This window comes from Nicotiana tomentosiformis, chromosome 6, assembly GCF_000390325.3.
Source record: "Nicotiana tomentosiformis chromosome 6, ASM39032v3, whole genome shotgun sequence".
NCBI classification, from domain to species: domain Eukaryota; kingdom Viridiplantae; phylum Streptophyta; class Magnoliopsida; order Solanales; family Solanaceae; genus Nicotiana; species Nicotiana tomentosiformis.
Window position 1 is genome coordinate 145813608 of NC_090817.1, and position 25526 is coordinate 145839133.

A 25526-nucleotide genomic window follows, 5' to 3' on the forward strand; every position below is an offset into this window, starting at 1 on the left:
GTGGAGTAGTGATGAGGTACAATCAAGACACTCACTAGTCTAATAATCTATGCAATATAGCATACAAAAATAATAGAAACAAATAGCAGTGATAGCAACAATAATCAACTAGTGATATAAACAGCAAGGAAGCAAGAACACTATAAATATTGCTCAAGCAAATAATGAACACAAGTACAACCAATTAATCAAGTCCTTCAAAATATACATCTTTTATCTATAAGTTTTTCAAATAAAAATCTTTAGAATCTAATCCTTTCAATTAAATATTTCTCGAATATACTTCCTTCAAATAAATATCTTACGAATATAATTCTTTGAAATAAATATCTTTCGAATATAATTCTTTCAAATAAATATCTTTCGAATATAATTCTTTCAAATAAAATCTTTCGAATGTAATTCCTTTCAAGTAAAATCTTTCGAATATAATTCCTTTCAAGTAAAAGTCACCATGTGACACCTTATTTCATAATCATAAACATTACGGGTCTCAACCCACTTTCATATTTCCACGGCACCTCGTGCCCATATTTCTATCACAACCGCATGGAAAACTCACGTGCCAATAATAAAATCATCATATTTTTCCGGCACCTCATGTTCATATTTATTTAATAACCGCACGGACAACTCACGTGCCAATAATAAAATCATCATATTTCCCCGGCACCTCGTGCCCACATTTCATACCACATCTGCACAGAAATTTCATGTGCCAATAATATAAACCGCCCGACAATAGCCACAGGCTCACAATTTCAACATGAATCAGACTATTATCAAGTATACCGAAACAACAAGACAAGTTGCACAAGAGATAAAAATAAACACAAGAAAAATCACAACATCACATAAAAATCACCAACACAATAATCCCACATCATCACGTATCATCCCTGACAATAATCACCATTATCTCTCTTATAGCCACCTATATCACTCCATAATAATAGCCACCCTTATCCCTCCGCTCTCACAACATCAATAAGCCACCCTTATCGCTCCTATAGCGACCCTTATCTCTCCTTATAATAGTCTCCCTTATCTCTCCTCCCAGACAATACCCCAACACACACAACAACAGTGATATGCCACCCTTATGTCCACATATTATCAACAATGAAATACCACCCTTATGTCCTCATAACAATAACTCAAATCACCCAACAATTTATACGGAATATTATCACAACAACACAACACAATCAATTCATATAAAAAATTTCCCAAAGGCCACAACCAATTCCAAAGATACAACAAAATCAATAAATTTCACAGCGTACATGGCTTTCAATCACACAATTTTCACATAAGACTCAATGCCTAAGGGGTAATTCCCCCACTCAAGGTTAGGCAAGATGCTTACCTTTTTGAAGTTAAGGCCGATATTCCAAAATAGCCTTCTTGCTTGAATTGACCTCCGGACAGCTCAAATCTATCCAAATTAATTGTATAACTTCATTAAAATTCATCGGAAATAATTTCAGATAATATAATGTTGACTTAAAATTTAACAATAAAAAGTCAACGCGTGGCACACCTGTCGGAACCCAACAGAAATTTTACAAAATCCGAACACCCATTCCGACACGAGTTTAACCATATTAATTTTATCAAATTCCGATAACAACTCGACCTCCAAATCTTAAATTTCCGTTTTTGGAAAGATTTTGCAAAAATTCCAATTTCTTCCATTTAAGTCCGAATTAAATGATGAATATAACCATGGATTTATGAAATATAATCAATTTCGGATATAAGACACTTACCCAAGTTGAAGTCTTGAAGAAATCCTCAAAATCGCCCAAGAACCGTGCTCCAAAAATCCAAAACGAAATGAAGGAAATGATCATTTTTGGTCCTTAAATTTTTGCCCAATAAAAACACTAATCTAGTCGCTAAAAGTCCAATTCCCATCGCTAAAAGTACCAAATATGGTCGCTAATGGTGCGCACCAGAAATATTTACACCAGCAATTTATTTTTCACTAAAAAGGCTCTAACTCCATCATACGAACTCGGAATTGGACGATTCTTGTTCCAATGAGTCATAAATAATAATAAGAACCTAGTCGTTCAATAGAAACTCAACTTAGAGCTCATTTGCTCAATGCGATACCAACTTCGATCGTTAAACAATTAACTCATGTTTCGCGCTAAAAACCAATCGCGACTTGATGAAATTTGACCAAACATTCTAGATCATTCCTATAATTCATTATCAAACTCCTGAAAGTTTTGAAATCGAATTTCAATCTCTAGAACTAAAAATGGACCTTTGGATCATTATATTCTTATGCTCAAAATAATGACAAAACACCAAACACGTTAAAAACCCATCCAAAACTCATCCGAGCCCCATGGGAAAACAAGTATACTAACAAGTCCCAAAATATAATACGAACTTAGTCGAGGCTTCAAAACATATCAAACAATGTTGAAATTACGAATCGCGCCTCGAATTGAATTATGAGTTTTCAGATCTTCCAATTTTTATAATTTGCGCTGAAACATATCAAATCAATTCGGAATGATTTTAAATTTTGCACACGGGTCATAAATGACATAATGGACCTGTTTCAATTTCTGAAATCGAATTTCGATCCCGATATCAATAAAGTCAACTCCCATTCAAACTTTCTAAAAATCTTCCATTTTTCATCTTTTGCCAAAATGCGTCAAATTGACCTACGGACTTTCAAATCCAATTCTGGACATACACTTAAGTCCGAAATCACCATACGAAGCTATTGAAATTATCAAAATTCCATTCCGGAGTCATTTGCTCAAAAGTCAACACTCCGGTCAAATCTTTTCATTCAAGCTTCAAACGTAAGGATTGTTCTTTCATTTTAATTCTGAATCTTTCGAAAACCAAACTCGACCGCACACGTACGTTATAATACATATTATGAAACTGATCCATGCCTTAAACCGTTGAACGATACGCCAATTCATAAAATGACAAGTCAGGTTGTTACAGAGTTCCCTAGGCTGGATTGGCCATATACAATACTGAGTGATTGAGTATTCTGAGAGTGTGAGTATATGAGGTTTCCATTATGGTACATCACATACATGTAACGACCCGGCCGGTCGTTTTGAGAGTTAGAGCCTCGATCCCCTAATAACTATTTTCCCCATATTGTTTCCCGCTATTGGAACTTGCCGGAGTGATTGGTTATGGAATTCGAAGAGTTTTGGGACACTTAGTCCCTAGTTGTGAGTTTAAGCCTTAGAAATTAGACCGTAGTCGGAACTGTGTGAAGACGGATCCAGAATGGAATTCCGTCAACTCCGTTAGCTCCATTGAGTGATTTTGAGCTTAGGAGCACATCCAGGATGTGTTTCGGAGGTTTGTAGTAGATTTAGGCTTGAATTGGCGAAAGTTAGTTTTTCGGCGATTTTGGCCGATAGTAAAATTTTTGATATCGAGCTTGGAATAGAATTCTGAAAGTGGCTGTAGGGTTATAGTGTCATTTGTGACCTGTGTGTAAAATTTAAGGTCATTCGGACTAGATTTGATGTGGTTCGGCATCGTTTGTAGAATTTGGAAAATTTTAAATTCTTAGGCTTGAATCAGTGCTTAATTCATGATTTTGGTGTTGTTCGATGTGGTTTGAAGGCTCGACTAAGTTCATATGGTGTTATAGGATTGGTTGAGGTCCCGGGGGCCTCGGGTGTGTTTCGGATGCTTAACAGAATGAAATTGGACTTAGGAAAATCTGGTGCCTTTGCTAGTTCTGGTATTTCGCACTTGCGGAAGGGAGGCCGCAGGTGTGAGAGCCGCTGGTGCGTAGGGAGTGCGCAGATGTGGAACTGGTGGGGCTGGTGATGGATCGCATGTGCGCAAGTTTGACCGCACATGCGAGCTCGCAGGTGTGCATGGGAAGCTCGCAGATGCAAAAATGGGATTGTCAAGCTGGGCTCGCAGGTGCGGCTGGTTGTCCGCAGAAGCGGAACCGTAGATGCGGCCTAGGTGTTGCAGGTGCTGACCCAGCCCAAGTAAGTGGACTTCGCACCTGCGATGGGTTTTTCTGCAGGTGCGTGACCATAGGTGCGGTCCTAGGTCCGCAGGTGCGGAAATCGCTGGGTTGTAGGGGTAGATTCGAGGGTTCATTCCTCATTTTTCACCAATTCGAATTTTTGCTCGGGAGAAGGCGATTTTGCAAGGGTTTTGAAGAGGAAATCAGTGGGTAACAATTCTTAACTCTAATTCGTGTATATTTCATTAATCTATTATTGTTTTCCCTCGTCTAATTAAGGAATTTGAGGGTAGAAGTTTGGAAATGGGGGAAAAGGTTTCCCAATTGAAAATCTGATATTTGACTGGGAATTTGACGTCGGATTTAGATGATTTTTGTTCGAGTGAACTCGTGAGTGAATGGGTGTTCATAATTTATAAGTTTTACCCAATTCCGAGATGTGGGCCTGAGGAGACCTTTTGGGAATTTTTTCTAATTTCACGTTTTAGCTTCGAATTAATTAGTTAAATTAGTTACTTGTAGTTATATTTACATTATGCAATTAATTTAAAAAGATTTGGGCCATTTGGAGTCGGATACTCGTGGCAAGAACATGATATCAAGTTTATTTGAGCGGTCGAGGTATGTGGCTTGCCTAACCTTATGTTGGGGACTTTTCCCTTAGGATGTTTGATATTAATTGATGTGTGGGCACCGTGTACGTGAGGTGACGAGTACGTACACGGGCTATTATTGCAAAAATCCCGTTTTTCCTTTCTAAATCATAAACTGTTTTTCCTTATTAAATTGCACTAATACGTTTAATTGTTTAGCTTAGATTAGAGAAGTATGCTTACGTGTTTTAACTGCCTATTTGCCACTCTGTGCGCCATGCTTAGTTAGACCCCTATTTTCCTTATCTGTGTTAGTCTAAATTGTATAACTCGGTGCCATACCTGTCATATTATCTTGCGTTGCATATTTAAATTGGGACTACAGACGTATTCCAGGAGATCCCCCTATCTTGCATATTTAAATTGGGACTACAGACGTATTCCGGGAGATCCCCCTGTCTTGCATATTTATTTTGGGACTACGGACGTATTCTGGGAGATCCCCTCGCACTGCATATTTGCTTTGGGACTACGGACGTATTCCGGGAGATCCCCCTGTACTGCATATTCATTCGGAACTACGGGACGGTATCCCGGGAGATTCCCCATTGTGTTTACCTTGTTATGAGCCGAGGGCTCCCTTAGCTGTTAAATTTTCGAGAATTTCTTTAACTGTGTTACCGTAAACTTTACCTATATCTTTTACTATTTAATTTATTATATTTACTCCGGTAGGGCCTTGACCTGGCCTTGTCACTACTCGATCGAGGTTAGGCTTGGCACTTACTGGGTACCATTATGGTGTACTCATGCCCTTTCCTGCACATGTTTTTCGTGTGCAAATCCAGGTGCGAGCTATCAACCTCGGGGTTAGTGCATGCTGCTGATTCTAGGAGACTTCAAGGTACTTCTGCTTGCGTCCGCAGATCCTCGGAGTCCCCTTCTACTCCCTCGCCTAGAGACTTTCTTTATTATCTTCAAACTTTTGTATAAAGCTACATAGATTATAGCAGCTTGTGACATTCATGATATTTCGGGTCTTGGGAAATTATTTTATATATGCCGAGTAGTACTACATTTGGTTATTCACAATATGTTGTTTATCTTTAAAATGTTGTGTTTTCCTTACATTTTTTGTAATATTAGGCTTACCTAATCGTAAAGACTAGGTGCCGTCACGACACCTTACGGAGGGTTAATTCAGGTCGTGACAATACATTATATATTTTGGCATATAGATATAGAGATGTCATATTCCTCATATCATGCAGAATTGTTTTTATTTTACTTGTATTGGGCTTATTTGTTGAACTTGAGAATATGCCTACATTTTTGTAGTGTTATTTGTATATTGGACTGTACCTGCGGAGCTCGTCACTACTTTTAGCCCAAAGGTTAGTCTTGTTACTTATTGAGTACATGGGGTCGGTTGTACTCATACTACACTCTGCACTTCATGTGCAGATCCAAGTACTTCCGGATATGATGGTTGCTAGATTTCGGAGCTTCATCTGTTGGAGACTATCGAGGTAGCTGCTTGGTGTCCGCAAACCTTGACTCTATTTCCTTTCAGTTATTTGTACTGTTCTACCTTTCCAGATAATATTTGTATCAGTCAGACCATGTTATCATTTAGATGCTCATGTACTCAGTGACACGGGATTTGAGAGAGTATTTATATCAGTATTTGTGAGATTTTCTATTAAATTTAAATATTATGTTTTCAAGCTTAAAAGATTACAACGTTTTATTGAGGTTATTGACTTGCCTAGTATTGAGATAGGCACCATCACGACGTGTAAATTTTGGGTCGTGACAAGTTGGTATTAGAGCCTAGGTTACATAGGTCTCACGAGTCATGAGTAGGTTTAGTAGAGTCTTGCATATCGGTATGGAGACATTTGTACTTATCTTCGGGAGGCTGCCAAACCCTTAGAAAATTTCACATTCTTGTATTCTGTCGTGCAAATTTGTTGATTCCGAAAACTAAATTTCTGTTATTCTTTTCTCTCACAGATGGTGAGGACACGTGCCACAGAATCGGACGGTCAGCCACCAGTGCCACCAGTTAGGGCCGTGAGAGGTCGGGGTCGTGGTAGAGGTCGAGGTGTAGCTCGTACAACAGTGGGATCAACACCTGTAGAACCACCAGTTGCTCCAGCTTAGGAGCAGGTTCCAGATATAGTTGAGCTGACGGGACCAACTCAGGCACCAGCTGCGCCTATTGTGATTCAAGGCCTTTAGGAGGCTTTAGCCCAGATATTGACTGTTTTCACTGGCCTTGCTCAGGTGGTTTTGGCTCATGCCGCACCAGCCACTTTTCAGGCCGGGGGAGGTACTCATACCTCTGTCTCCCATACTCCAGAGTAGGTAGTGCAAGGACTTCAGATACAGGGGCACTACCAGTCCAGCCGGTTGCAACTGCTCAAGCCCAGGTGGGTCCTATTATGACTGACGAGGAGCAGCAGCGATTAGAGAGGTTTGGGAGACTCCATCCTCCAAATTTTAGTGGAACTGAGTTAGAGGATGCTCAGGATTTCTTGGATAGATGCCAGCGGACGTGTAACGACTCGACTTATTATTTTGAGCATTTACACCTCGTTCGACAATTTGAAGTCTTGAGAAGCTTCGTAATGTGTATTATGGCTTGTGTGAATTGTCGGCTTTGGTTTTCGGATGATTCGGGATTAAATTGAAAGAACAATCCTTGTTTAGAAGCTTAAATGAAAAGAGTTGATCGAAGTTTGACTTTTGTGAAAACAACTCTGGAATGGATTTTTGATGGTTCCAATAACTCCGTATGGTGATTTTTTTACTTAGGAGTGTGTCCGAATATTTATTTGGAAGTTCGTAGTTGATTTTGGCTTGAAATGACGAAAGTTGGAAATGAAAGGTTTGGAAGTTTAACCGGAAGCTGACTTTATTGATATCAGGGTTGGAATCCAGTTCTAGAAATTTTGATAGGTACGTTATGTCATGTATGACTTGTGCGCAAAATTTGAGGTCAATCGAACTTGATTTGATAGGTTTTGGCATCGAATGTAGAATTTGGAATTCATTAGTTTTCATTAAGCTTGAATTGGGGTGGGATTCGTGTTTATTTGTTGTTTAATATAATTTGAGGCATCGACTAAGTTCGTGTCATGTTATGGGACTTGTTATTATACTTTGTTGGGGTCCCATGGGGCGCAGATGTGTTTTGGAAGAGTTTTTGGAAGAGTTTGGCATTTTGAGTATAAACATGTAATGATCCAAAGGTTCATTTTTAGTTCTAGCAATCAAAATTTGATTTCGAGACTATTGGGGGTTTGATAATGAATTATAGGAATGATATGGAATGTTTGGTGTAATTTCATCAAGTCGCGATTGGGTTTTTAGCGCGAAACATGAGTTAATTGTTTAACGATCGAAATTGGTATCATATTAAGCAAATGAGCTCCGAATTGAGTTTTGATTGAACGACTAGGTTCATATTATTATTTGTGACTCATAGGAACATGAATCGTCGAATTCCGACTTTGTATGATGGATTTAGAGCCTTTTTTAGTGAAATAATAAATTGCTAGTGCAAGCAGGTTCTGGTGCGGACCTTTAGTGACGGGAAATGGACTTATAGTGACGGGAAATGGACTTTTAGCGACGAGATTAGTGTTTTTATTGAGCAGTTTTGTTTTTTTAGTTCATTTCAACTTTTCTGCGCGAAAGAACACGGCTTGGGGCGATTTTTCAAAGAAATTTCACGGGAAATCTTGAGGTAAGTCACTTGTGATCATTGTTAGTCAATAATATTGAATTATCATTGAATCTTCCAACTAGATTACATGTTTTTGAGGTGTAATTCGAGAATTTGGGCCTAGGGATTTGAAAATAAGATTTGAGGATTTGAAGGTCGAGTTGATGTCAGAATTTGGTAAATTTGGTATGGTTAGACTCATGGTTGAATGAGCGTTCATATTTTGTAACTATTGTTGGGTTCCTAGACGTGGACCCTACTATTGACTTTTTGTTGACTTTTTCGGATTTATTGTGAAATTTAGCATTTTCATATAGAATTGATTCCTACACCTCGTGTTGATTGTATCGAATTATTTGTGAGTAGATTCGAGGCATTCAGATGCCAAATCGCGAGGAAAAGGCTTATTAGAATAAATAATTTCACGGTTTGAGGTATGTAATATTTCTAAACTTGGAGCTGAGGGTATAAATCTCAAAAATACGTGTTCTATGATTTGTTTGGGGTGACACACGTGCTAGGTGACGGGCGTGTAAGCGTGCACCGTAGAAACTGTGACGTAATTGATTCCGTGGAATTGTGTAGTCAAATAATCTTGGCATTTTCCATGTACTTTCATGTGTTAGAGAAATTGAGCTGAGAATTATGTTAAAAATCGTGGTAAGGCTATATGTCGGTATTATTGAGACCCACAGAGGTCGTATTGCTGTTGAATTATTTGTTTAAATTGTAATTTCATACTCAGTCATGTTCATTCATTTCATATCATCTCTTTCTCTTTGTTGCTATTTATTGATTCATCATATCATCATTTTGGGCTAGTTTCGTGACATTATGAGGCCGAAAGACTAGAGATATTGGTGACTAAGTGAGGCCGAGGGTCTAATTATGAGGATATTTATGAGATCGGGCTGCACACCGCAGCAAGCCATATTGGCTTTATATATTTTATTATTATATGGATCGGGCTACATGCCGCAGCAGGACTTACATGCTTTATTGTTACGTGCAGGCTGCATGCCGCATCAGGCTTAAATGGCTTATTATAGCGCTTGGGCTGAAGGAGCCCCTTCGGAGCCTGCACCCCCTATAGTGAGCGCAGATGACATTATATTTGGGATGGATTTCTCATGACATGAAGTTGCTTTATTTATTTATGTTTGTGATAGACTTACCAGGGCATGAAGTTGCCTTATTTATTTATTTATTTATTTATTTATTTATGTTTGGGATGAACTTCCCAGGGCATGGATTTGCCTTATTTATTTATTTATTTATATTTGGGATGGAGTTTTCAAGGCTGGATTGGCCCTGTACGGTACTGAGTGACTGAATGTTAGTTATTATGTATATATATTTAGGATGGATCTTCCCTCGGATGGATTGGCCATATACAATACTGAGTGACTATGTGCGAGTTGTCATTTATATTTGAGCTGGATCTGCCCTGTACAGTGCCGAGTGAATGAGTGCTGAATATTGAGTGTGATGAATGGTAATGCGAGACAGTGAGATTAAGTACTCTGAGAGTATGAGTACATGAGTTCATCACTGTGCTGCATTGCATTAGACATGCATACTTGATATGTAGGCATAGAGAAGTATTTTTCCTCATGACATCTGATAATGAAATTTCTTATCTGTCACTAAAGTTTTAAGAAAAAACACAGATTTTAGATTTACTCATATTTTTGGTGACTTTCGGCAAAGATTTGAGTTTTACTGTCATATTGAAAAGAAAATATTTATTTTCCAGAATTTTATACGAGCTGAGCATTTTATTATTGAGTTATTACTTATGCTGTTTTAAATTATATTGTTATGAACTGTTGTTGGTTATTTCAGTTGGACTCTTACCCTTATCCGAGCTCGTCACTACTTTCAACCTAAGGTTAGGTTTGTTACTTATTGAGTATATGGGGTCGGTTGTACTCATACTACACTTTTGCACCTTGCGTGCAGATTTTTGATACTGATGTTGCTGCGTATGACGGGAGCTGGATCTGAAGATGTACCTACGTTCTAGTCATCGCTGCCTCTTGTTCATGGTAGCTTTAGAATTTTTAATCTGTTCATGTATTTTTCAGACAGATGACGTATTTTTCTTTCACACCAATTTTGTAAATTCTAATCTTAGAAGCTCATGATTTGTACTACCAGTCCTTGGAGAGTATATTAGAGTTAGTTAAATATTAATTGAATCAGATTATTGTTATTTGGCTTACCTAGCGGGTGAGGTTAGGTGCCATCACGGCTAGTTAGATTTTAGGTCGTGACAGGATACTTCGTACATCGGGAATTCTGGAGACTAGTAGGGTCTCATTTACTGCTTTTCAGCTGACTGGGTCAACCTTCAGATGTTGGGAGACTTATGAGAGGAGAAGATCAGTTGGTGTAGCATCACTTTCATAGCATGAGTTTTCCGTATTATTTATGGAGAAGTTTGAGCCATAGACCCACAGAGAGGAACTGCGCAGGCAGTTCGAGTATTTACGTCAGGAGGACCTGTCCGTGACTCAGTATGAGATGCGATTTTCCGAATTGGCTCGTCATGTAGTTTAGTTGGTTCCCACTGAGAGGGAGAATATCAAGATGTTCATTAATGGCCTCAATCATCAGTTCCTTTTTGTTATGAATCTGGGAAATATAGCAGGTTCTAAATTTGACGAGGTGGTTGACAGTGCTCTACGACTAGAAATGGTCCGTACTTAGGAGCGTGAGGAGAGGAAGGCATAGAGGCCTCGTGGTTCGGGTAATTCCAACGGTGTTCCTTCCGGGGGACAACCCTATCACAATAGGGGTCGTCCTTAAAGGCCCGCTCAGATGGCTCGTCCAGCTCATCGTGGTGTATCAGCTAGCCATGGTTCATACAGTGTTCGACTGAGTCAGTCTTCTCTTAGTGCACTTCCAGTTTAGAGTTCATCTCGAGCAACATCAGTTCAGGGTTCATCTGTACCAGGTTCTTCTGGTAGTTATTTTGGTTCTTGAGGTCCACCTCAGTACTTGCCGCCATTGTTCGAGAAGGGTTGTTTTGAGTGTGGAGATTTGGGTCATTTGAAGAGAAATTGTCCCCGCCTTTCGGGAGGTCCAGCTCAACAGATGAGTCAGGCTGCGACTCCCGCACCAGTTAATTCACCACCCACCTAGCCAGCACGGGATGGGGCTCAGGCAACTAGAGGTCGCCCTAGAGGGGGAGGTCGATCAGTTGGAGGTCAGGCCCGATTCTATGCTATTCCTGCCAGGCCAGATACTGTTGCTTCAGATGCAGTGATCACATGTATTGTCTCAGTATGCCATAGGGAAGCTTCTATATTATTTAACCCTTGTTCCACATATTCCTATGTATCATCATATTTTGTTCGTTATCTGGATATGCCCCGTGAGTCCTTAGTTTCATATGTTCGTGTATCCACACCGGTGGGCGATACTATTATTATGGACCGTGTGTATCGGTCGTGTGTAACTATTGGGGGACTGGAGACTAGAGTTAGTCTCTTATTGCTTAGTATGGTTGATTTCGATATAATCTTAGGTATGAATTGGTTGTCTCCATGTCATGCTATTCTGGACTATCACGCAAAAACCGTGACGCTGACGATGTCGGGGTTGCCAAGGATCGAATGGAGAGGTTATCTAGATTATGTTCCTAGCAGAGTAATTTCTTATTTGAAGGCCCAACAGAAGGTTGGGAAGGGGTGTTTGTCATATTTGGCCTTTGTGAGAGATGTTGATGTAGACACTACTACTATTTATTCTGTACCGGTAGTGTGAGACTTTCCGGATGTATTTCCTACAGACCTGCCGAGTATGCCACCCGATAGGGATATTAATTTTGGTATTGACTTGGTGTTGGACACTCAGCCTATTTCTATTCCTCCGTATCGTATGTCACCAGCTTAATTGAAAGAATTGAAAGAGCAACTTCAGGAACTTCTTGATAAGGGGTTTATTAGGCCTAGTGTGTTGCCATGGGGTGCACCGGTTCTGTTTGTGTAAAAAGAAAGATGGTACTATGCGGATGTGCATCGACTACAGGCAGTTGAACAAAGTTACAATCAAGAACAAGTATCCTTTGCTACGTATTGATGATTTATTTGACCAGCTTCAGGGAGCGAGGGTGTTCTCCAAAATTGATTTGAGATATGGGTATCACCAGTTGAAGATTCAGGATTCGAATATTCTAAAGATGGTATTCAGGACCCGTTATGGTCACTATGAATTCCCCGTGATGTCTTTTAGGCTGACTAACGCCCCAACAGCATTTATGCACTTGATGAATAGTGTATTCCAGCCGTATCTTGATTTGTTTGTCGTAGTATTTATTGATGATATCATAGTGTACTCACGTAGCCAGGAGGAACATGCACAATATTTGAGTATTATACTACAGAGGTCGAAATAGGAGAAACTTTATGCCAAATTCTCTAAGTATGAGTTCTGGATTAGTTCAGTGGCATTCTTGGGACACATAGTGTCCAGTGAAGGAATTAAGGTGGATCCGAAGAAGATAGAGGCAGTTCAGAGTTGGCCCAGGCCATCTTTAGCTACTGAGATTCGGAGTTATCTCGGCTTGGCCGATTATTATCATCGCTTTGTGGAGAGCTTCTCGTCTATTGCTGCGCCTATGACTAAATTGACCCAGAAGGGTGCTCCATTCAGGTGGTCGGACGAGTGTGAAGAGAGCTTTTAGAAGCTCAAGACTGCCTTGACGACAACTCCAATTCTAGTTTTACCTTCAGCTTTAAGCTCTTATACAATGTATTGTGATGCTTCTCGGATTGGTATTAGGTGTTTCTTAATACATGAGGGTATAGTGATTGCTTATACTTTGCACCAGTTGAAGCCACATGAAAAGAACTACTCTGTTCATGATATAGAATTGGCAGCCATTGTTCATGCATTAAAGATTTGGAGGCATTATCTCTACAGTGTATCTTGTGAAGTGTTTATAGATCATTGGAGTCTACAACACTTGTTCAAACAAAGAGATCTAAATTTGAGATAGCGGAGATTGTTGGAGCTACTAAAAGACTATGATATTACTATTCTGTATCATCCCAGAAAGGCCAATGTGGTGGCCGATGCCTTGAGTAGAAAGGCAGTGAGTATGGGTAGCCATGCATTCATTCCTGTTGGTGAGAGGCCTCTTGCAGTTGATGTTCAGGCCTTGGACAATCAGTTTGTGAGATTAGATGTTTCGGAGCCCAGTCAGGTTCTAGCTTATGTGGTTTCTCGGTCTTCTTTATATGACCGCATCAGAGAACGCAAGTATGATGATCCCCATTTGCTTGTCCTGAAGGACACAGTTCAGCACGGTGATGCCAAAGATGTTACTATTGGAGATGGTGGGATGTTGAGGATGCATGGTCAGATTTGTGTGCCAAATGTAGATGGACTGCGTGAGTTGATTCTTGAAGAAGCCCACAGTTCACGGTATTCCATTCATTTGAGTGCCGCAAAGATGTATCAGGACTTGAGACAACACTATTGGTGGAGAATAATGAAGAAAGATATAGTGGGGTTTGTAGCTCGGTGTTTAAATTATCAGCAGGTGAAGTACGAGCATTAGAGACCAGGTGGATTGCTACAGAGACTTGAAATTCCGAAGTGGAAGTGGGAGCATATTACCATGGACTTCGTAGTTGGACTCTCACGGACTTTGAGGAAGTTTGATGCTGTTTGGGTGATTGTGGATCGGTTAACCAAGTACGCGCATTTTATTCCAGTTGGTACTACTTATTCTTTGGAGCGGTTGGCTGAGATTTATATCCGCGAGATTGTTCGCCTTCACGGTGTGCCAGTGTCCATCATTTCAGATCAGGGCACGCAATTTACATCACAGTTTTGGAAAGCAGTGCAGCGAGAGTTAGGCACACATGTGCAGTTGAGTACAACATTTCACCCTCAGACGGACGAGCAGTTCGAGTACACTATTTAGATATTGGAAGATATGCTACGTGCTTGTATTATAGATTTTGGGGGGTTCTTGGGATCAGTTTTTGCCACTTGCAGAGTTTGCCTATAATAACAGCTATCAATCGAGCATTCAGATGGCTCCGTATGAGGCTTTGAATGGGAGACGATGTCGGTCTCCGGTGGGTTGGTTTGAAATGGGTGAGGCTAGGCCATTGGGTACTGATTTAGTTCAGGATGCTTTGGAGAAGGTTAAATTGATTTAGGATCAACTTCGCATGGCGCCTTTTAGACAGAAGAGTTATGCTGATCGGAAGGTTCGCGATGTTGCTTACATGGTAGGAGAGAAGGTACTACTCCGAGTTTTGCCTATGAAGGGTGTTATGAGATTTGGGAAGAAGGGAATGTTGAGTCCTAGGTATATTGGGCCTTTTGAAATACTTAAGAAGATTGGAGATGTGGCTTATGAACTTGCGTTGCCGCCTAGTCTATTAGGTGTTCACCCAGTGTTTCATGTATCTATACTCCGGAAGTATGTCGAAGATCCGTATTATGTTTTGGATTTCAGTACAGTGCAGTTGGATGGTAATTTGACTTATGATGTAGAGCCGGTGGCCATTTTAGACCGGCAGGTTCGAGAGTTGAGATCAAAGAATATAGATTCAGTAAAAGTGCAGTAGAGAGGCCAGCCAGTCGGAGAAGCTACTTGGGAGACTAAGCGGGAGATGCAGAGCAAATATCCACACATATTTGAGACTCCAAGTATAATTCTATACCTGTTCGGGGACGAAGGTTTGTTTAAGAGGGGGAGAATGTAACGACCCGACTGGTCATTTTGAGTATTATAGCCCCGTTTCCCATTTACTGATTATCCTGTGCTCTATTATAATTTTGTGACTTGTTGGGGAGGTTTCAGAATGAATTGGAACACATAGTTCCAAGATTTAAAGCTTAAGTTGAAATAGTTGGCCGAATGTCGACTTATGTGTAAACGACTCTGGAAAAGAGTTTTGATGATTCCAATAGCTCCGTATGGTGATTTTGGACTTAGGAGTGTGTCCGTAAAAATATTTGGAAGTTGCAGTTAAATTAGGCTTGAAATGGCGAAAATAAGAAGTTTAAGTTTGGAAGTTTGACCAGGGAGTTGACTTTTTGATATCGGGGTCAGAATCCAGTTCTAAAATTTTTTATAGGTCCGTTATATCATTTATGACTTGTGTGCAAAACTTGAGGTCAATCGGACTTGATTTGATAGGTTTCAGCATCGAATGTAGAAGTTGGAATTTCTTAGTTTCATTAAGCTTGAATTGGGGTGTGATTCATGTTTTTAGCATTGTTTGATGTGATTTGAGGCCTCGAATAAGTTCGTATGATGTTTTAGGACTTGTTGGTGTATTTGGTTGAGGTCCCAGGGGCCTCGGGTGATTTTCGGATGGTTAACAGATCAAATATGGACTTAAGGGAAAATTTGAAAATTTTGGCTTTCTGGTGCAATCGCACCTGCGGAATTTTGCTCGCAGGTTCGAGCTTGCAGAAGCGAGAATGGAAGCGCAGAAGTGGACTAGGCAGAGGTGAGCAGTGGCCGCAGGTGCAGGGAAAGGTTCCGCATCTGCGTGACCGCAAATGCGGACAAGAAGTCGCAGGTGCGCAGGAGACCGCAGAAGCGGACTGCTTCTCGCAGAAGCGAGTCCGCAGAAGCGGAAATGCGATCGCAAAAGCGAAGGCAAGGCAGCCTTGGCAAACCGCAAAAGCAGTAGATTTTCCGCACAAGCGCAACCGCATATGCGGTTAATTATTCCGCAGAAGCGAAAGCACTGGGCAGTGTACAAAAACAGAGGAGTCCGAGATTTTTTCATTTTCGGACATTTCAAACATGGTTATGGCGATTTTTCAGAGAGAATTCTCTGGAAATCTTGTGGTAAGTCACTTATGATCATTGTTAGTCAATAATATTGAATTATCATCGATTATTCTGACTAGATTACGTATTTTTGAGGTATAATTCGAGAATTTGGGCCTATGGATTTGAAAATAAGATTTGAGGATTTGAAGGTCGAGTTGATGTTGGAATTTAGTAAATTTGGTATGGTTGGACTCGTGGTTGAATGGGCGTTCATATTTTGTAACTTTTGTCGGGTTCCTAGAAGTAGTCCCCACTGACGATTTTTGAGTTGAATTTCGAATTTTGTTGGAAAATTTATATTTTCATATGGAATTAATTCCTATAAATTGTGTTGACTGTATCGAATTAATTGTGACTAGATTCGAGGCGTTCAGAGCCCGATTCGCTAGGCAAAGGCATATTAGAATAAACAACTTGCATGGTTTGAGGTAAGTAACACTTCTAAACTTAGTTCTGAGGGTATGAATCCCTGAATTTCGTGTTATATGAATTGTTTGGAGGTGATGCACATGCTAGGTGATGGGCGTGCAACATAGAAATTGTGACTTAATTGATCCCGTGGAGTTGCATAATTAAATAAATGTCATTTTTCACATATCCTCCACGTGTTAGAGAAATTGAGTTGAGACTCATATTAAAGATCATGTTTAAGCTACGTGCCGATGTTTTTGGGACCCGGAAGGGTCATCCGGTTGTGAAATTATTTGTTTAAATTGTAAATTATGTACTCAGTCATATCCATCATTTGCATATCATATCTCAATATTTTTTGTTATTCATTGATACATCATATCGTCATGTGGGGTTGATTTTCATGTCATTGAGAGCCTGAGAGACTGGAGATTTTGAGTGATATTTATGGGATCGGGCTACATGCCGCAACATATTTTATTTAATTATGCCTGGATATGTCTTATTATAGCGCTTGGGCTGAAGCTTCCCTGGGCTGGATTGGCCTTGTACAGTACTGAGTGACTGACTGTCAGTTGATATATATATGTATCTGGGATGGAGTTCCCTGGGGTGGATTGTCCATATACAATACCGAGTGATTGAGTATTCTGAGAGTGTGAGAACACAAGGTTTCCATTGTGGTACCTCACATACAACATATATTTTGGCATGTAGATATAGAGATGTCATATTACTCATATCATGTAGAATTTTTTTATTTTACTTGTATTGGGCTTATTTGTTGAACTTGAGAAAATGCCTACATTTTTGTACTGTTATTTGTATATTGGACTGTACCTGTGGAGCTCGTCACTACTTTTAGCCCAAAGGTTAGTCTTGTTACTTATTGAGTACATATGGTCGGTTGTACTCATACTACACTCTACACTTCGTGTGCAGATTCAGGTACTTCCGGATACGGCAGTTGCTAGATTTCGGAGCTTCATTTGTTGGAGACTATCGAGGTAGCTTCTTGGCGTCTGCAGAGCTTGACTCTCTTTCCTTTCAATTATTTGTGTTGTTCTACCTTTCTAGACAGTGTTTGTATCAGTCAGACTATGTTATCATTTAGATGCTCATGTACTAAGTGACACCGGGTTTTGGGAGAGTATTTATATCAGTATTTTTGAGATTTTCTATTAAATTTAAATATTATGTTTTCAAACTTAAAAGATTACCACGTTTTATTGAGGTTATCGGCTTGCCTAGTATTGAAATAGGCGCCATCACTACATGTAAATTTTGGGTCATGACAGTTACCTTTGGAACCGATCGATTTACTATGCTTCATATGTGTAGTAAACTTTATCCTTCAGGGACTTTAATTTTAATAGGAGCATTTGCAGCTGAAATATGATATTTAATTTTGGATCAGCAAATGCTTTTGGCATTTGACTTGAATTATCTTCTAAGTGAGGATCATATTAATAATAATTCGATTCATATAGCATATTTTCCAACTGTTTATTCCATCCCGCAAATGTTAGAAAAACTAAAACATATCCTAAATCTTCTTTGAGAAACCTATCTTTGTGCATTGTGGTAGAGAAATTAATCATATACCACACATTAAAAGTTATTAGATAGTAAAAATATTTGGTTTCTGATCCTAAACCAATTGTGAAGGGAGGACTTATCATGTTTTGTTGGTCTGATGCATACAAGTGCTGCTGTATGTAATTTAGAAAATCTTAGACCAACACATGAAGCTTTGTTCTCATAAGCAATAATTTAGCCATTAATAGGAGGTATTCAATGCTAAACTAGCTGGATATAAACCAGTATCATCAAGATGAACTATCTTGATTTCATAATCTGAAAATTATGCTCTTAATTGAGAAAAGCAATTTCAAATGCCAAACTGCAGGTTGACAATAAACGCACATGTAACCATCTCATATATGCATCTATAAGTGGTTCACATGATAGGTGAATGAGCCCATATTCACATTTCATATATTTCAGAATTCAGGGTTCTTAGTCTCAACTTTAGCCGGTATAATCAATTTATTTTGAGAACAAGCAATACCAGAGAATTCTTGAAGAATCTTCTAGTTCTTCAGAATATGCTTATCTGAATTCTCAAATAGCTCATTTAAAAATGGCAAATAAAAACTTCAAGTTTATCATGGCATGTGCTATCTCTTAGAAAGTTTCTGGTTTACTATCGCATAAACCTTTGCACTAGTAAACTTCTAATTTACTGTGACTATTTTTGTATCAGCAAATTTCTGATTTACTATAGCTATTTTTGCCTCGGCAAAACTTCTGATTTACTGTGACTGCTTTTGCTTTAGTAAATTTCTGGTTTACTGTGATACATGATATAGTAAAAATTGAAGAATAAGGTGGGTCACTTCTCACATACATATTATTTTACCTCCTATGATTGTGGAAACATGAAGATTTTCAATCTTCCAATCATTTGTAGTCTCAATATGATAGCAATTTGTATTAGTAAACTTCAGTTTTACTACAACATATGTTTTGACCATAATCATATAATATGAATGACATATTTGTATATAAGCTCTTCGAGAGCCTTCGTTTATTATCCACAGTCTAATATTTATCGGACACTACTGGTGTCATGTGTCTTCTAGACAAACAGCTAGCTTATCAGGAGTTGTTGATACATTTTGTACTATCAAATATTATTCAGATACTTCTGGTATCATGAGAGAAAATTATAATCAAATGAATAATATAAAGACAATTCTAAATTTATAAATGACAAAAAGTAAGAATTTTAATATTTCTACCACTAATTTTGTGACAAATATCTCCTTCAAGGAGAAATACCATTAACATCTGAATATTTTGTATCAATGCGGCAATCACATAGTCATTGCATCCTTTAAGGAAAGATACACGAGTTGTTATTTCCTTCAGGGAACTCAATAACTAACCATAATATATTAATGTGGTTGTAATAGAAAATATTCTACAAGAATGCTTTTGCCTTAGAATGATACATAATAAAATTATCCAAGATGTTTTACGTACAACAGGTACGTGCGACAATGATCTTTATGCCACAAAAATAATATTTATATCCTCTGTTATTCTACCTCTTCAGGAGGTGAGTTGTGGTATTTACACCACCTTATAATATTTTCCTGCTTCAGAAGGAAATTTCAATTATTTACTACTTCATGGGCAAATTTGAGGTACGAAAGATTAAGGATGTGTTCTCTTAATCGTATTACCTCTTCTGGAGGTGAGTTGTGATATCTTCACAGCCAAGAGCGTGTCCTTATTTCAAACTTTATTAATATTGTCCCATTCACTTCAGAAAATAGATTAATATTTATAAAAAATTCTCATCCTGGGCATAGAATATAATTATCTGAACATGCATTAACCATATCACATTGTGATGCTTCGAACCACTTTTTAAGATATTTGCTACTTCGGGAGCAAATCGATGCATGTATGTAATATGGAGAATTTTTCTCTAACTTATCTTCAATTGTAATCATAACAAGCCTAAATTATCACTTCTGGTGGTTATAGGTATATACCACTTCTGGTGGTTAATAAATTTAGTTACAATGAGATATACGAAACATTGCCACTTCTGGTGGTTATAGTTTTTGCAAACTCTACTAGAGTTTAAGCGGACTGTTTATTGTTATCCACATGAAAACTCAGATACGCTTCATTAGACAAGTGATGATATAATATTAAAGGACATGGTTGTCAAAGCGTAAATAAAACTTGAAAAATAAATTAGAGAAGTAAACAGTGATGGCTATATATATGTTGGTGCAATAGTCCTTAAAGGTTACCATCCTTATTAATCATTAGCCATATGTATTGATTTGCAGCTCTATCTCAAGATGCAATATTTCTCACATGGATAAAACAAAATTGTTAAAGCATCATAACGTTTGTAGTTAATAATAGTTGTCCATACAAAAAAATACTGTAACGACCCGACTTGTCGTTTTAAGAATTAACGCCCCGTTCTATGATTTAAGGTCTCAAGTAGTTTCGTAATATGTATTATGACCCACGGGTGTGGTCCAGTTTAATTTATTGAAGATTCATAATTTAAGTAAAAGAACAATCCTTATTTAGAAGCTTAAATAGAATAGTTGACCAGAGAGTTAACTTTTGATCAACTGACTCCGTAATGGAATTTTGATGATGTCAATAGCTCCGTATGGTGATTATGGACTTAGGAGCGTGTCCGGAAAATTATTCGGAGGTATGTAGAGGAGTTTGGCTTGAAATGGAGAAATATGAATTTTTGGGAAGTTTGACCGGGGGGTTGACTTTTTGATATCGGGGTTGGAATTATGTAAATTATGACTTGTGTGCAAAATTTCAAGTCATTCCGGATTGATTTGATGTGTTTCGGCACAAGATATAGAATATGAAAGTTCAAAGTTCATTGATTTTGATTTGGGGTGCGATTCGTCGTTTTGATGTTGTTTGAGGTGATTTGAGAATTCGACTAAGCTTGTATGATATTTTAGGACTTGTAGGTATATTTGGTTGAGGTCCCTAGGGGCTCGGGTGAGTTTTATATGGTTAACGGATTAGAAATTTGAACTTGAACAGCTGCTGGAATTTTCTGATATCTGATCCTGCTTTCCTTCTACCCGATCGCGTGAATGTGTCTGCGATCGCGTAGGCTTAGCTGGGCAGTGGAATTTTGTTCTCTGCGATCGCGTAGGGCTAATTGGGGGGTTGCTGAGTTTTGTTCTATGCGATCGCGTGAAGAGGGATGCGATCACGTAGCTTTGGGAAGTTGTGACTCGCCAACGCATAGCTATGGTAGCGATCGCGTAGAGTAACAGAGCAGAAGTGGTGGTCACGCGTTTGCTCTATGCGATCGCGTAGAGCTGGAAACTCTGTGCATCGTGATTGTGTGGTATTGTTTGCGATCGCGTAGAGTTAACTTTGGCAATATTGAAGTTGTGCTTCACGATCACGTGAGGAAGTTCACGATCGCGTAGAAGAAATCATTGGGCAGAGAGTTTAAGTTCTGAAAATGGGACAAATTTTCAATTTTTGACGGATTGGAGCTCGGGAAGAGGCGATTTTCGGGAGATTTTTAGAGAAAACAACGGGGGTAAGTGTTCTTAACTCAATATTGGTTAAATTACTCGAATCCATGGTTATTTTTAACATTTAATCGGTGAATTTAGTTGGAAAAATTCTGAAAAACCCTCTTGGTTTAAATTTAAGATTTGGAGGTCGATTTTTTTATTGGAATTTGATAAAATTGGTATGGTTGAACTCGTATCGGAATGGGTGTTCGGATTTCATGAAAATTATGTCGAGTTCCGAGAGGCGAGCCTTGCATTGACTTTTGTTGACTTTTTGGAATAAATTTTTAAGTCAACGTATTATTATCCGGAATTATTTCCGATGAATTTTAATGAAGTTATACAATTAATTTGGATAGAATTGAGCGGTCCGGAGGTCAATTCAAGTAAGAAGGAGATTTTGAAATATCGGCATAATTTCAAAAAAATAAGTGTCTTGCTTAACCTCGAGTGGGGGAAATACCCCTTAGGCATCGAGTCTTATGTGTCATTTGTAAAATGTGAAAAAGCCATGTACGCGAGGTGACGAGTACGTACTCGGGCTTATATGTGCAAAATATATTGGGTTTAAGTCTTAGGCATATTGCGTAGTAAATTGGATAATTGTTGGCATTTATTTAACCATCTATTTGTCATGCCTAAATCCTTGTTGGTTGAACTTGTTTTTATATGATAATTTGATAGATTGTTATTTGAATATTTATGTAATTCTGTGAGTTTGTTGGTTTGATATTTCTTGGAATTTAATCTCATTATGGATTTTTCCTCTGCAAATAATTAATTAAGCAAGCTTAAGAAGATGTGTTAATATAATTATCTAAATTTAGATTAATGAAGGCTTTGCTTTATGTTGAATAATTTCTATCTCGGTTGATTATTTTTGTGGTAATATACACATTGTGTAGAGCTTTCGGCTATTTGTTGGGAAATTAATTGATTTGGTTGTATCTTTGGAACTTTGGTTGTGGCCAATGGGCAAATTGTGATATGAATTGATTTTATTATGATGCCGTAATAATTTCCCATGTAAATTATTGTGTTGTGTGAGTTATTATTTTGGGGAGATAAGGGCGGCATTTCACTATTGATATTATGTGGGTATAAGGGTGTCATCTCACTGTTGTTGTGTTTGTTCCTGAGTATGTTTGGTACATTAACCCAGGCGGGATTGATTTCTGTTGCACCAAATATTCCGCAGATTGGGGGAGTAGCTCCGACTCCTACCACAACTCCAGAGCAGCAGGTTCACATTGGACAGGTTCCGGGTGTAGCACCGGTACAACCTGTTATTCCGGTTCGGCCTGAGGTCAGGCCAGAGGCATCAGAAGAGGAACAAAAGAGACTTGAAAGGTTTAAGAAATATGATCCACCTACTTTCAGTGGCATAGCTACAGAGGATGCCCAAGGATTTCTGGAAAATTATCACCGTATTCTCCGCACCATGGGTATTGTGGAGGTGAGCGGAGTTGCCTTTACTACATTTCAACTGTCAGGCGCAGTGTATCGGTGGTGGAAAATCTATGAAGAAGGTAGACCAGCCGATGCAACACCACCAACTTGGGCTCAATTTTCGGAAATGTTCTTGAAAGAATTTGTTCCCCAGACTCTCCGAGATATGTGGCGCACAGAGTTTGAACGGTTGCGTCAGGGAACTATGACAGTGTCAGAATATGCTATTAGGTTCAATGAGTTAGCCCGTCATGCACCTATCTTAGTTCCTACAATCAGAGAACGGGTCCGCAGATTCATTGAGGGGCTCGATTATGATATTAAAATATGCATGGCTCGAGAATTGCAAATTGATACTCCATTTCAACAAGTAGTGGAGATTGCAAGGAAGATTGAGGGCATTTTAGGCGAGGAAAGAGAGTCTAAGGAGGCCAAAAGGTCTCAAAGATCTGGAGGGTTCAATGGATTTTACTCATCAACTAGAACCCATTATAGCAGAGGCTCGAGCAGTCGGTCAGCTCAGTCCGCACATCAGATTACTCGGGGTACTCCAGTTTACAGTGCACCATCGACACGAGATTCTTATAGTGGTTATTCCAGTTATCCGGCACAGACTCAGTATGAGCAACCGTGACCTCAGAGGGGTTGTTATGAGTGTGGTGATACTAGGCACATCATGAGAGATTGTCCCAAACTTGGGAGGGGTGGATTTCATCAGAACACTCCAACTATAAGCTTTATTCCAGTTGATACTCCACGTGCACAGTCTGTTAGAGGTGGAGGACAGGCGGATAGAGGGTGCCTAAGAGGTGGAGGCCCGATCTATTGATATGATCGCCATGATTTGGCTGAGGCCGATACACCAAATGGTGTCATTACAGGTACGATCCTGATTCTGTTATAAAAGGATATTTTCCTTTAATTTGATTCGGTTCTGAATATTGAGGCGAGTCCTCCTATTATGCTCCGCTTATGGGTGAGTTTCGTAATTTTGTGACCCACTTACATGTTTATCCCTGTTGGGAGATTTGAATATGTGAGCCCGTGTCCGTCATTTTACTTTTGTACACCATTGAGGGCTAAAAGTTCAAAAGTAATTTTTATTATTCATTGCAGTTGGTTTAATGTGTTTCAGAATAATTGATTCCAATTTTTATGAATTATATGCCCTACCGGTATGAGGGTTCATTATGTGTTATGAAAACTGTTTATGAAATATATTGAAAAGAAGAAAGAAAGGAAATTGAAATTTCAGTTGGCACAATATGCAAAATGCTTGTGATTCGGAGTTGAGGATGAGATCCTCGCATTTTATATATGATGTGAAATATTTAAACCGGGCTACAAGCCGCGGTGGAAGTTATATAAGGACGAAGTCCTTGTGGTAAAATATTTATGAGTTTAAAATTCTCCCTGTATGAAATTTAATTTGTACAATAATATTAATAGGGAGTCATGCATGTTAGGCTTATTTGATAATTCTTGTATATTTTCTATGTATATTCAACCATTTTCGTGCTGTAAACATTGAGTTTTAGCCTATGAGATGAGTGTCCAGGTGGCATTAAATGTGACTCGTTAAATCTAGTAAATAGTTATGAGGTCTTCATGCCTCACATTCTGTTGTCAGTGTTGTGAAAATTCAAAACAAGGTGTTGGTTAATATGAGATTAATTGATGATGCTGGAATTAATTATGAACAGCTTTTAAGACCAAAGATGTGGCGATGGGCATACATATGATGTGCTTCATATCCTGATATCATTATGATAATACAGTGCTTGTAATGCTTAGATTAGTGTTATTGATATATACATTGTGGTGTTTTGTTGGGTTATTGATGTGTTGCTAGGAGTTGTTTTGGTGTTATTCTGGCATGTGGTTAGGCCCAATTACAGGGGAGACTCTGCCGAAATTTCTGAAAATTTTGAGAGTTAGATTTTTTTTTTTGGAAGAGTGATATGTGCGAAAGAAGAGATAAATTATGTTATGTATTTGAGGATGAATGATCCTAAGTGGGGAAGAATGTAACACCCCAGAAAATTTTTGAAGTACTTCAACACTATCAAGAAACTTGATGTGTGCGGAGGCACGGGTTGCTATAGCCAATTAAGACTAATACCATGCGTTGTTGTGAAAAATCAGGTCTTTTGAAAATGTTGGAGTGTAAGAAATTGATCTTAAAGATTACAAATATGGGTAAAAGAAATAATCTCAAATGAGATGGTGTTGTCGGGCTTATCTCAAATGCGGTGACGGGGGATCAACCGTGAGTATATGTGTAAAAGTAAAATCATCGATGTGAGCAACTAATTTTTGCCCCACATAGGAAATTACTCCTAAAACTAATCCACAAATAATTTTAATTATTTTTATGAATTTTAGAAGTTTTTATTTATTTATTTTGCATTTATTCGCATTGTTTATGCATGTT